The 14,925-nt window shown below is 45.6% G+C and overlaps 1 non-coding gene across 1 annotated transcript; it reads right to left on the bottom strand.

The window, feature by feature from the left end:
• Positions 1–14,837: 14,837 nt before the first annotated feature.
• trnap-ugg (transfer RNA proline (anticodon UGG)) lies at positions 14,838–14,925 on the bottom strand. Its single transcript is given in 2 exon segments — positions 14,838–14,873; positions 14,890–14,925. It is a non-coding gene; the product is annotated as a tRNA-Pro (tRNA).

The following is a 14,925-nucleotide window of genomic DNA, read 5'->3' as shown; positions in this document are numbered from 1 at the left end:
TTCATTTATGGGGTGAATTGTCATGTGCTGAAGGCAGCCTCCATCTGTTTTTTTTTTCCTTTTCAATTTTTACACAATTGCGCTGATCGTTTGAACATGTTAATCATGGAGGTTTTGAAATTGTTTCTCCCTTATCCTGTGTCTGAGTATTTATGCGTTTTCCCTTTTCTCAACCCACCCAGTATTTCTTCAAAACAGACCGGAGAGAGCTGTGCTAAAGGGTTGTCACGTCAGACTGCAGGGTATTAACCACTGGCCGCCCCAGACGCCACTGCAGGGACGCTAATGTTCATGAATAATCTCAGGTTCGACTTGAGTCTGTAGGGTTAAACTTACACATTTCCAGCGGATACAAAGAGTGAACTTACCACCCTATGTGTCTGTGTTGCCAAGTCAATCGACATTTGGACCTGTACACCAAGAGGTCCATAAAGTGTCCCGTCAATGTTCTTCCTCCAGATGAAGTAGTCCCAGCTTCTTCAGCCCAACATTGCGAATGAAATCACTGTCATTGGGTACGATTTTCGAAAATCTCTGCTCAACCGTCTCTGGGATATTCACAACGGTTCCAAAGTGCGACAACAGATATGTGAACAAACTTCCAATATTAGCCGAAACACATTTTATGAAGACTTCATTATTCAATACCGTTTACCCTCCGTTGCCTTCTCAACAATCAGCAAAAAAATTAGCGCACCAGAAACCGCTCCATCAGCATTATTCTGCCAAGTGCCTTCGGAGTTGGTTTTTTAAAAAATTTTCAGTGGAATCCGATACAGTAGGGAAGATGGGCGGGTGGGACCTGTGAGGAAGGGAAGAGGAGACACAGTGGGTTAAGTGAGTGTGTGTTGCACATAGAAGATCTGGTGAAGATCAAAGAAACTGGTTAAAGCGGGAGGATTTAGAGAACCTGTGTGGATCAGAGGTGAAAGCGGGTGGTACGATTCACCTGAAATTGGGGAATTCTTGGTTCATGGCATTAAGATATGGACTACACAGGCGGAGTCTGTGATTCTGATTCTTTAAGTGCATTTTTGGAATCGCCCTAGCAGTGGAGAAGGCCTAGGGCAGAGAGCTCAGCGTGGGGATGGAGAGTGGCTTCAAATGGCATGCATCAGGAAGCTCAGTATTGTCATCGTGGGCAGAGGGCAGGTGTCGCAAAACCGTCGACTGGTCTAAGCGTGGACTTGCTGCAGTAGAACAGCTCACCTCGGGAGCATCGGATACAGTCGGCAAGGTTGAAGGACATGTACCTGAAAATTCCTCTGACCGGGAAGTGATGTTTAGGTCCCTGGATTTTGGTGAGGTGGGTGGTGAAGGGACAAATGTTGCGCCTCCCGCGATTTCAGAAGAAAGTGCTAGTGGACGGGGAGTATCGGTTGGGGATAGACGGACCAACTTGCCAAAGCAGGAAGGGTTGAGCAGGAAAAGATATGAGTGATGGTGCGATGCCGCCGGACAAAGACAAGATTAGGCAAGACAAGATTTCTTTATTAATCACATGTACATCGAAACACACAGTGAAATGCATCTTTTGCGTAGTGTTCTGGGGGCAGCCCGCAAGTGTAGCCACGCTTCCGGCGCCAACATAGCATGCCCACAACTTCCTAAACCGTACGTCTCTGGAATGTGGGAGGAAACCGGAGCACCCAGAGGACATGGGGAGAACGTACAAACTTTCCACAGACAGCAGCCAGAACTGAACCCGGATGGCTGGCGCTGCAATAGTGCTAGGCCAGCCTCTACACTACTGTGCCTGTCCTTAGGAATAGTATAAGGGAAAAAATAACTGGTGGGAGTTGTCTATAGGCCACCAAATAATAACATTACAATGGCACTGGCAATAAACCAAGAAATGGATGTAGCAGAAGATGCGTAGAGTCTGCAGAGAGATATCGATAGGTTAACTGAGTGGGAAAGGGTCTGGAAGATGGAGTACAATGTTGAGAAATATGAAGTCATCCACTTGGAAGGAAAATAGAAGATCAGATTATTTTTTAAATGGTGAAAGATTGCAGCATTCTGTTGTGCAGAGGGACTGAATAGTGCTTGTGCATGAGTCGCAAAAGGTTGGTTTGAGGCAACTGTACAGGTTACTGGTGAGGCCACACTCGCTGAAATTCACAAAAATAAGAGGAGATCCTATAGATCACGTAACATTATTAAAGGATTAGATAAGATAGAGGCAGGAAGGATGTTTCCACTGGTAGGTGAGACGAGAACTAGGGAACATAGCCTCAAGATTCAGGAAAATATATTTAGGAAATGGCAGAGGTAATGTGGTGGATGCAGGGGCTGGTAGGGTGAAAGGCGAGGAACCAGAGAGCTCTATTCCTGTTCTGACTGGCGGGAGCTGGGGTATGGGCAGAGTGCGGGAAATATAGGAGATGCGGGTCAGCAATCTGTCAGCTTTAGGAGAGGAGAAACTGATTTATGAGGGCTTTTCAGATGTCGTGGAACAGAAAGTGTCATCTCGAAATGCGGCGGAGACGGAGAAAGTGAGAGATTAGGATGGCGCCGTTGCAGGGGAGAAGATGGGATAAAGTGTATTCCTGGCAGCTGTGTTAGTCAGTGGGTTTGCAGGATATGTCTGTGGATGGTTGGGCTTCTGAGATGGATAGAACCTGAAGGGGAGAGAAGTGTTAGATATGGTACAAACTAATTTGATGGAGAGGTGTATGTCAGCAGTGAAGCTGATAAAATTGACAAGTTCCGCACTGGTGGAGCTGGCAGCACCAATGAGGTCGAGTAGGTAGTGGGGAGAGGCTCGGGGAATAGTACCGGAGAAGGTTGGGAACATGGACTATCTCTGGAGTCAAGGAAGGCGTAGCTCGGGTCCCTGCCAGTGCTCATGGCGTGGAATCAAAATAGAAGCTGTTCGTGTAAGAACAAGTTCTGACAGGCGGGTGAGAGTGTTGGTGGTGAGGCAATGGTTCGATATATGTTCCAGAAGGAGGCAGACGACTCTTATTCTTTGCTGATGGGGAACAGAGGTGTTCATGGTGAAAATAAGACGGCAGAGCTGGGGAATTCTAAGTTATCAAAATAAGAGAAGATTTATTTATTAGTCACAGGTACATTGAAACACACAGTGAATTGCATCTTTTGCGGAGTGTGTTCTCGGGGCAACTGTCGCCACCCTTCCTGCGCCAACATAGAATGCCCATAACATCCTATCCACATGACATTAGAACGTGGGAGGAACCCAGAGCACCCAGAGGAAACCAATGCAGACACGGGGAAAACGTACGAACTCCTACCATACAGTGGCGAGAATTGAACCCGGGTCGCTGGCACTGTAATAACGTTACGCTAACCACTGCACTACCGTATCTTTTTAAAATACCTGTAATGTTTTAGCCGTCTCCAAGGTCAACACCATTTCAAGTTCTCACCTCTGAGGAATAGTGGATTCCTGTTTCCCGCCCCCATAACTATTGAATGTCGGGGGAAAACCTCAGCTCAACGGACCTGAGTGGGCTGGAACCACCAACCTGTCGGTTAACAGCCGAACGCGCTGGCCGATTGCGCCACAGAGACAGAATCAAGTGCCTCGAGGAAAAGCATAGGAAAGCACTTGGATTGAAAATTTTAACTGGGGACCCGTGAGGTCAGTGGTCTGGACACTCTGGCTCTGGAATTACACGCCCCATTTACACGTCGATCCTCGAGTAACTGTGAGCTTGTATTATCCAAGTCAGGACATAAGGGAGCACCAGAATGTGTGCAGAATATACTTGAAGTGATTCGTTGCTCTCATTTTTGCGTTGCTTCTACGAATTCACAACTGATTTCAAACTCTACAATGCCATGTGGCCCGCTGAGACTTTCCCAGATGTCTGTCAGTCTGTGTCTGTGAGAATTCCATGCTGACCCACCCGTACGTTGTGGGAAGGAACTTTAATTACGAAAAAGCGACGTTTAGGTTATTAGTCAGGAAGGGGGAGCGGTGAGATATTGTGCTTCTCCAGTTCCTAACGAGGTGAGACGTGAAGGGCGGGACAGAGAAGTTAATGCTTTTTTTTCTTGGTCCTACGCCACTTTTTAAAGAGATTTAACTTTCATTGATTTTAATTATACTATTTAATTAATTAAGAGCATGAAAAAACGACACTGTTTTCTTTGAAAACTGATCAAACACTTCTCTCCGTGGCTGACAGACACATCCACACACACACACACACACACACACACACACACACACACACACACACACACACACACACAAACACACACACACACACACACACACACACACACACACACACACACACACAGAGGCGACATTAAGAAGTACAATAGATAGGAAATTATTAAATAGATTCGACTGAAATACCCTATATCCGCATCACAGATTCCCGTGGAGACTGGGCGAAGGGAAAGTGGGAAGACATCTTGCTGCTGGGGAGAGTTCATTTCTTAAATGTGTTTAATTAATTTTGCACTTATACGAAACGGATATGTCACCACAGTCCTCAACTACTCCCTGAACTTAGTCTGTGTCACAGCATAAAGGCAAGTGTTTGTGCAGCAACTCAGAAGCTGGAGCATGAAACCTATTTCAGACACAAAGACGTGGAGATAAACAACATCATACCCCAACTTCCACAACCTGTTCCATGTACAATACACCGTAAACACTGACCACAACAGGATGAAATTTCCCGAGATTACAAACAACAATATTATTGATTTCTTTCTGCTCTCCATCTCTCGGTCTCTCGGAGTCTCCCCACTGTTCTGACCCTGGAGTCTCCTGCGGGATCTGCTGGCTATTAAAATGTGTCTGATCGTTGAAGCGTTGAAGAGCAGAATCAAAACAATGGGGACACACGGGGTGAGAATGTAACGAAGGAACTCAGCTGTTGCCCAGGTTATTGACATCATTACACGAACATCCATATAACAAAATCAAGGAGGATTCACCAACCTGTACCAAGGTGTGTACATAAAATACCAGAAAACATTCTTTATAATTCTCAGCGCAGTCACCGTTCCCAGAACCATAGCGGCAGTTTTCTCGGTGGAATAACGATATTTCAGTTTTTGGCAACAAATAGCGACAAATGGATCAAAAGTGAACGTGAGGGTGAACCAGATGGAACAGTCCGTGACGGCGTGAAGCAGGACGCCGTGGATATTACACGCGCAGATGGACCTCACAAAAGCCATGTGATGAGCAATCGGAATCTGTCTTAATATTAGATCAAAGATAACGACCAGTAGGTCTGCCGTCGCCATGGCCACCAGGTAGAAGGTAACACATCTGGAGAGACCGCACTTTCCCCGAGACAAGACCGAAATCGTCACCAAGTTAACTGTGAGCAAAACGAACAAGAAGGCAAATTAACAGGTCGGAATGAGTGCGGTATCAGCATTCCTGGAATAAAGATCTTGAAGAAACAAAGCTCCCTGTGATAAAACTAAATTACAGTGCCGACCCGCAACAGCATTAAGAACGTATCATGTTCGCACTTGTCGAATCACACATTATATTACCTGCTCTCAAATCGAAAGCAAAACCAAAGGTTAATCCATACGTGGCTGTGAAATTGTAGGTTCTGAGGTTGTGGTTTGAAGATTTGAACCGAACGGGATATGATTTCTTTTGGATTTATTTGTGTCAGCCACGCTCCTGAAGTCAGTCTAAACCAAGTAACGTTGAGACCTGCTTTGAACTGGGAGATGAGCGCATGCATACACTCAAGTTACCGTTGTTGTCTATTGATTGTTGAGATGATCTCAGTCTTTTGGGCACGAGCATAATTTCTGAGAACTGTTGGAGATGTTATTGTGCCTTTGTACGTACAAGAAGGTCTCGCCTATCTTGGATGATATAATTATGATTGGACGTCTGACCCAATTGACATGGTGCCCTCCTTCAGTTGAAATTAGACCATGTATCCATGAGATGAAGCATGTTTGTATCGATAAAATGATGGAAGATTCGAATAACAACAAAGACACCAAATTGCACGGCGATGGAGCTGAGGTTGTAACAGAGCCATTTGCAATCTCACCATAAAGCATTCCCTAGCTGTGCCAAGTCGCCCTGATAGCCTCATCTCTTCTAAAATACAATTGGAAAACAATCCAGGAAACAACAAAAAGGCAAGTAAAACGCAACTGTAATGAGCACTGAAATCCTGTGCGAACACACAGGACATCAGCTGCTTCTGAGCAGGAGATATATGTTCTACTGGCGCAACGTGTAACTGGTTCCTGTTCAGGGTGTCCATTTTCAATCACCTACTTCTCTTTTAAACTGGTCCACGCAGTTACGTCCCTGTTCATGACCACGTTCATTGATCCAGTGCACACTCAAACAAACCAGTCTCATCCGCAAAACAGGTCTCAACACAAACACGCAGCCCACCCCAACAATGGCTGATGTCCGTCATATCATTTGGCAATGAAAAAAGAACAACGTATCATTTTTTTTCTGTTCATTTGCTCGATCAGAACAAGAAGTTGCAGCGTGTTTACTCACCTCAACTGAGAGTGGGTGCTGGATGAATCGAATCTCGGTTTTGTGGGACCAACTGGATATTACAGACGCACAGTTGAAGGTAATGTATAGCACACACGGCCGATTTACTAACTTACTTGGGATCCCGAGGGCAGCCAGGATTGGATAGTATATCTTCTCGATATCATAAATGACACCAAGTATCTCCAAAAGAAAGGACATCTTCCAGCTTTTGTGGAGATAATTGCGTCAAATTCGGAGGTAATTCTGTCGCGGAACATGGAATGGATCCCCATATTAAAAGGAAAGGGGAACCTCAGCTTTGGGACATTTGTAACTCATTAACCTGATGTCGTTCACGGTCACTGAACAAACAAGTTCGAATTAATCGCTTTAAGCCTGGAATATTAATGACACAGTCTAAAGTGACACCGGTGAACCGCCCTCTGACTTCAATAACATCGAGGTCACCACATGTTCGAATAACAATGTTCTCCGCCCGTCATCTGGACCGCCTGTATGTCTTCACCAGCTGTCATAGGATTATCGCAAACTGCCTAACTCAGTTGGCTTCTCCGTTAAAATCTCGCTGCCAAATGCACGAGATATATCACGACTCTGACACAAGTTTCGGCTCAAAACACTTCCTTGTCAGTCCACTTAAATTTCACCTTAAGTTGCAGACAACATCGGTGTTTCAAATGGGCCAAATTTGGCAGGAATCAATTGTTCTTTCATTTCGTTCTCAATTCATCTTTTAACTACTCCTTTGACATTCATCTGTAAGACTTCCTCCCTTAACATGGACAATAGGGAGAAGTATTTCTTCGTTTTTGTTTCACTGTCTAAAAGATTATCGTTGAAATGTACATGATCGATACGGCATTACCTCACCGACTGACGAGAGTCTGTCAGCTTCAACCACTAATGCTCACAGCAGAAATACTCGCTCTGCCGTCAATGATACAGAGAGTGACACAAAGTGTTACCGACCTTGCTCTCAGTCAGCAGTTGCCCTGCGCCTCCTCTCTCAACATAATCGAGGGCCCTGTACAGTTATAACAGATGACGCAGATATTAACATTCATCTCCTCCGACTTTGCGCATTACACCAGTATTCTGGATGTGGTCTCTTCTGCATCGACGAGACCAAACACAGACTAAGCTACCGGCTTGACGAGCACCTGCACTCCCTCAACCATGGCCTACTGGAGGTCACCCATGAACTCCCCATTCCCACTCCGAGGTGGGTGTCCTGGGCCTCACGTACTGCCAAGGTGAGGCTAAATGAAAACTGGAGGAACGCTTCATATTCTCCCCAGATAGTCCACAACATGTTGGCGTCAACACTGGATCGTCCAGTCTTAAGTAACCTGCTCTCCCATTGTCCCTTTTCTTTCACCTCCTGATCTACCTAGATCCTCCCACACCCAACCCGGACCCGATCCTCCCCTCCTCAATCCATCTGTTCATCACCCACGCACTCCTTTCACTGGCTCCCCTCCCCCTATAGTTCACATTTGTACATTCTATCTCCCTTATTTGCTTCCGATTCTACAACTTCCTCTCCGATCAGATTCTGTCATCTGCAGCCCTTATTTTCATCCAGATATCACCTCAGTTCTTTCGCTATTTCCACCCTTCCCCCTTCATCTGCCTGTCACACAGTCACCTGGATCCGTCTATCGATTGCACACCCCTTACCCTCATCTCGTTATACTGGCTACCTCCTCGAGATCTCTCTGTCCAGATGAAAGGTCTCGACCACAATCGACAACTCTCCATTTCCGTCCACACATGCAGCCTGACCCGTCAAGTCTTACCAGCAATTTGTTTTAGTTTTGCTCCAGATTCCACCATCTACAGTCTCCTGTACTTCATTTCTAAATGACTGGCGCCGTCTCCTCAGATTATATCTGCTCGTTGGAGACACTCTCTAAGAGAAAACATCTACCCTGTCAGATCCCCTTAAGTTTCAGAGAGGTTTCTGTGACGTCAACGCTATTCTTGTAAATTCCAAAGATTACAGACCAGATTTATTCATCCTCTCTTGAGTGGACAACACAGACAGAACGATAGGTTGGAAAGAATAGAGGAAGGCGTTCCGGATCGTCACCCCATCGGCTGCCGACTTTCCTTTCATTCCCACGGCCATAACTGGTGACAAATTCTCGTTGTCAACTTGTGATTTCACAAAGCACAAACCAGACCACGGCTTGCGCGACGGTGAGAAAAGTTGATCTCTCAATCTTCCTTCAGCAAAACGTTCAATTATCCTGAAAACCGTAAGTTGAACCAACCAACCCACGACGAGGATGGGATTCCAACCCCCCTGCAACGCATGATGAGTCAGTGGCCCATCGGTTTAACCTTACGGTCACCAGGTTTCGTTTGTGACGGCCTTTCAGTTAGTTTCCAGCTCTTACAGTCTACTTTCACTTTTCACCAGTTTTTGATTGTGTGTTCCCTCTTCGCTTTCCCTTGGCAGTTTCTTGGCCATTTCTTGCGGATTTCTTGCACTCTCCAAATCCGCATGATTGCAGTTTACTTTTCTTTTTAGCATAATGAACCTTTTCAAGCAATTTAATGTGGCCATTGATCACTCCTGATACTCATGATTTAAACCATTTGTGACTTGGTAGAAAATTTATATATTTTGAATTAATACTGAAATTCAATCCGTCACCTGACAGTTGTCATGTATTTGAATATAACTTCCTAGTATTCCACAGGGAGACGACCAGTCCCTCGTCCGATAAAACATCCTTTCCCTGGTTACAGACTGAACTTTATCATGTCCACTTCGGACTGCCAGAGTCATTCGTTCCTCGAGGAAATTTTGCAAACGGACAATTTATTAACATTTTCCTGTCGGAAGCCAAATGACACTGAACAGTGTGTTATGGAGCTTGTTACTAAAATTGATCTGGAATACATCCCAGCAAGTCATTCTCTGCATCATTGGTACTATTTTGTCTCACTCAGAAATCATGTCTGTATGAACGGCAGAGAGAAAATTCGGAGATGAACTGACTGAGCGTTCTCTCTAAAGCACACACAGAAACTGAGTCTTCATCCTCCTTCCTGTATTTTCGCTGAATGTAGTAAGGCAATTACTATCCATTCAGTTCTCGGTCATTTTCCTTCCGTTCAATCAGATGTGGTTTTTTGAAATAGGATCGTTGATACTGGAATGAAATAATGCAGTATTTTTTTTAATCAGTTGCAAGGAAAAGTATTTTTGTGTACAACCCAGAAGAAGAACAAGAGACTGGCACTTAATCTCCTGTGTTCACAGGGGAATTGGTCAAGGGGGCGACGTTGTTCGCTTCTTCTTACGTGGAAAATATAAGGACCAGCCTCAACCTTCTTTCTTCATTCAATTAATGTTTCAGTCATGAGGAGGTTCGCATCTCAAATACCAGATAAATGTAGAGGACGGGGGTGAAGGGGATGGGTTGAGGTATTTCTTCTGCGCTTTCTGAGCACTTCGAACAATTTGTCTTTCGGTGCATTTTTCTCAGGTGCGTTATACTTCCGAGGCACACAAATTACACATGTTGGATCCCGTTGCAAACGGAACTCCAGTACATGGAACAGCAGAGCACAGGAACAGGCACTTCGGCCCAGAATGTTCTGCTGAACTAATTAAATCGAATGCCCAACTGAACCTAACACTTCTGCCCACACACTGTCCATCTCCTTCCATTCCCCGCACATTCTTGTGCTTATCTGAGAGCCTTTTGAACGGTCCTGTCGTATTTAACTCCACCATCACAAGATCACAAGATCACAAGATAAGGGAGCAGAAGCAGGCCATTCGGCCCATCGAGTCTGCTCCAAGGAAAAGGGAAAAAGAAATGGGGTGGGAAAAAAAGAGAGAGAAAAAAAAAAAAAAAAAAAAAACTATTCTAATCCCATTTGCCAGCCTTATCCCCATATCCCTTGATACCCTGACTATTTAGATATCTGTCTATCTCCTCCTTGAACACCCCCACTGATCTGGCCTCCACTGCTGTGCGTGGCAAGGAGTTCCACAATTTCACCACCCTCTGGGTAAAGAAACTTCTCCTCATCTCTGTCTTGAAACTGTACCCTCTAATTCTAAGATTGTGCCCTCTGGTCCTGGACACGCCCACCAAGGGAAACAGCCTAGCCACATCTACTCTATCCTTACCTGTCAACATTTTAAATGTCGCTACGAGGTCCCCTCTCATCCTTCTGTACTCCAGCGAGTACAGTCCAAGAGCCGACAAACGCTCATCGTACTTAAGCCCTTTCATTCCTGGAATCATTCTCGTAAATCTCCTCTGAACCCTCTCCAACGTCAGCACATCCTTCCTAAGATGCGGGGCCCAAAACTGCGCACAGTATTCCAAATGAGGCCTCACTAGCGCCCCGTAGAGCCTCATCAACACTTCCTTACTTTTATACACTATACCTCTCGAGATGAATGCCAACATAGCATTCGCTTTCTTAACCACCGATCCAACCTGGTGGTTAACTTTTAAGGTATCTTGTATAAGTACCCCCAAGTCCCTTTGTACTACCGCACTATCAATCTTCTCTCCTTCTAGATAATAATCTACCCGCTTATTTCTACTTCCAAAGTGTACAACTGCACATTTCTCAACATTGAATCTCATCTGCCATTTTCTTGCCCATTCTCCTAAACTGTCTAGGTCCCTCTGCATTCTTTCTATTTCCTCTATGCTCCCTACTCCTCCACTTATCTTGGTGTCATCCGCAAACTTAGCCACACAACCATTTATTCCATCATCCAAATCATTGATGTACAAGGTAAAAAGGAGAGGCCCCAACACCGACCCTTGCGGCACACCACTAGTAACCGGTAACCAACCAGAACGAGATCCTTTTATTTCCACCCTTTGCTTCCTGCCAACCAGCCAATTCTCTGACTGCTGACCACCAGGTTGAGTTATCACTGACCATAGGGCGGGGTTATCGCTGACCATCAGAAGGAGTTATCGCTGACCTCCAGATGGAGTTATGGCTGAACCCCAGGCGGTTTTATCACTGACAACTTAGTGGAGTTATCGCTCCCCTGGGCTGCTCATGGGGATTCCTTGTAACCCTGTTGTGTCTTTGCAGAAGCTTCTCTTGCCTTGACTAGTTGTATTACAAGGTGGGCCACTGATGGTCACTTCAAAGGACAGTGAGTTTGGGGGAAGTCATGAATGCAACCCTCAAAATAAGGTTGAGCTGGAAACCAGATGCTTTCTTGTGTCTGTCTCTCTATTTTTTCTCTTCCTTGATGAATGCACCGCCTGGGGTGGTGGTGGAGGCAGATATATTGAACAGGTTCAAGAGCTTGTTGGATAGGCATATGGAGGCACGTGAGATAGAGGGATATGCGGGAGGAAGGGGTTAGGTAGTGTGAGGGTGGTCTGATGGATGGCACGACACGGTGGGCCGAAGGGCCTGTTTTGTGCTGTATGGTTCTATGGTTCTATGGTTCTATGGAATGTTCAATAACTGTTCAGAAGGCCTGCATGTGGTCAATAACTCCTGTTCTTGCCACCGTAGCATTAACCTACGAGCTCAGAATGAATGTCTGACTCAGCTAATATTGTTGATTTGGATCTTCCACCCGTCTATGATCAGCTTGGCAAATCGTGCCGTTGTTCCCAGCTCCCTGTTATGAGGAGCTGCTTGTCCACACCCATTCCCATTAGTTACATTTTACACAGACAAAGAAACATCATCTGTAACTTTACTTCCACAGTGAATCGTATCGTCTCTTCCGATCAGCGAAATCCCCTTGTTCAGCCCAACATTTCCCTTCTTCTTTACCTCAAAATGTGGAGGAAAAAACTGCAACTTGAGCGACTCCCCATCAACGAGCCGAAACATTCAGTCGCTCGAGCCCCGGCGCACAGTGGCTGCAGTGCGAGGCATTCAGTCACCTGTGTCGCCGCGGCGACAGCTTCGGGGATTTCGGAACATCCCATGGATTTGCAGTTCTTCAAATACTCGCTGCTTCGGTGTTCGGACAAGAGACTCAATGTGCAAACACTCGAACTCTTCATGCTATTTAATCTATTCGTCATGATCATGTATAATTTTTTGATAGAGTCCATATTGGAATTTATCTGTTGATGTTGCTTTTGAAATTGTTCAAATTTCTCAGAAGAATCGTCTGTACGTTTTGGAAGCAATTGTAAAATATATTCCAGAGATGCAGGAGTGTCAGCTTCCATGGTAATTTTAGTACCTTTGGCACCCCGTGTAGTCATGGTAAAGTAAAATTGCAATTGGAGAGAGTTTCAAACCTGCTTGAAAAAGTAAGATAAATGGGAGCTCCGGCACGCAGCTGTTACTCCATTAACGACCAGCAGGCTTCTCCCTTGTTTATATCCACGCCTCACCTCCAGCCTTTGTGCGCAGATTCCACATCTTCCCCTCATCCACCATGCTCCATCTGCCGATCATCCCCCACTCCAACTGCCGTCTCCCGTGTCACACCCGTCCCCTCTCCCATACAACACTTGACATCGCAGTGATGGGAGAGTCCGGCGGTGGGAAACCATCCTTCCGCAATGATATGGGCGCATCAGGTGTAAAAAGACGTCGGGCGTTAGCGGCAAACAAGGAAGCAGGAGTAGAGTCGATACAGTACCAGCTCTCCAGCGATGATGCAGACAGTATCTGGGAGCTCCCTGGGATCCGGCAGCAACTTTGAAGCCGATGCCTACCTGAAGTGTCTAACATTTCACAAATACAGTCCCATTACTTCATTGTCCTCAGTGGTGCTCAGTTTGAAGAAAACACATGACAACTCAAAAAGAAAATTCAGAAGCAGAAGAATAAATGTTATTTAGTGCGAAATAAAATAGACTCTGATCTGTAAAGCAGCGAGAGCAAATCCAGCACGACGAGAAGAAAGCTCTCGAATATCTCCGGAACACTTCCACTGAGCGCTCCAAGAATGAGGGACTGGAATCCGTACAAATATTACTGATCTACAGCTTACGTCGAGATAAGTCTGACTTCGAGAAACTATATCAGGTGCTAAAGGTGGAATTTCCTTCCTTGAAGAGGGGCGTCCGTTTGCAGGTTCTGGAGAACCACATGTCACAAATCGAGAAGAAGAAAAACGCCTTGTTGGCTGAAACTTGGAAGATTGCTGTCATGTTGGCATCAGCCAGAGCCGTGGAAATCCCAGGGGCTGCTTTTGTTTCTGACATTCCCTTGTTGTCCTGTTATACTTCCTCTTGCCGTACCTCCCTTGGATTAGATTCCGAACCCTCAAGTCACACGTGTCAATGGTTGGGAACGAGATCGAAGAACTGATGGCAGAATGAAAGTCGATCTTTGCGCGAGTGTCGCTGGTGCTGCTGAAGAGGGGCCGAGGATTTGTAGCGATTCATTCCTCGGATTGCAGGCTCTGCAGGAACAACATGTCGGAGGGAGGGAAGTGAATGAACACTACGAGGGACGATGTTTTGATTCGACCCTTCGCTTTCTCAGGATGGTAAAAGGATATATTTGTGTTGTGGGCACTGTATTCATTGAAACATGTGGTGTCTGTTCATCAACAGCTCAGCTTTGGCACACTGGAGGTTCATAACAGAACTGACGGTGGTTTGGGATCGTGGGGATGAGGTGCTGTGATGCTGAGATCGATGAGAAACTGCTCTCCATGTAAAATTAATTCACATTTCTTTATTTATGGGGTAAGGACATCATCACAGTCAATATCTCTCCCGGCTTGAGGAGTTAGTGCCGACTCCTCCAAGTATTCACTCAAATGAGGAGACGATGTGCAGAAGTCATGCCTCCTGATGTGTGGGAATTTCAGGATGATTTGCTTGAATTATTCTCGGAAACTCTGAGGCACGTTAGTGCAGGATGTGCAGTGTATCACCGGCAGGGCAGGCACAGTGTCCTGCTGGTGCTGGAAGACATCGACCAGCTCTCAGCTGTCTCCCCATTTTGGTATTGGCATTAGTTTATTATTGTCACTTGTACCGAGGTAAAGTGAAAGAATTATCTTGCGTGCCGATCGTACAGGTCAATTCATTACACGGTGCAGTGACACTGGGTTAATACAAAGTGCATTGAAGTAGTACAGGTAAAAACAATAACAGTACAGAGTAAAGTTTTACGGCTCCAGAGAAAGTGCAGTGAAATAAGGTGCAAGGTCACAACAAGATAGATCGTGAGCTCATAGTTCATATCATCGTATAAGGAACCTGTTAATTGTCTTATCACAGTGGGGTAGAAGATGTCCTTAAGTCTGATGGTACGGCCCTCAGGGTCCTTTGTCTTCTTCCCGATGGAAAAGCAGTGAAGAGAGAATGAGTCGGGTGGGTGGGGTTCTTTGATTATGAATATTTTAAACAGAGGGCTCGTCCGGGATTTGAACCCGGGACCTCTCGCACGCTCGATAATTCAAACCCAAAGCGATAATCATACCCCTAGACCAACGAGCC

Source organism: Pristis pectinata, chromosome 14 (genome assembly GCF_009764475.1).
Source record: "Pristis pectinata isolate sPriPec2 chromosome 14, sPriPec2.1.pri, whole genome shotgun sequence".
NCBI classification, from domain to species: Eukaryota; Metazoa; Chordata; class Chondrichthyes; order Rhinopristiformes; family Pristidae; genus Pristis; species Pristis pectinata.
The sequence above is the reverse complement of the archived record's forward strand: the minus strand, read 5'-3'. Positions and strand labels throughout refer to the sequence as shown.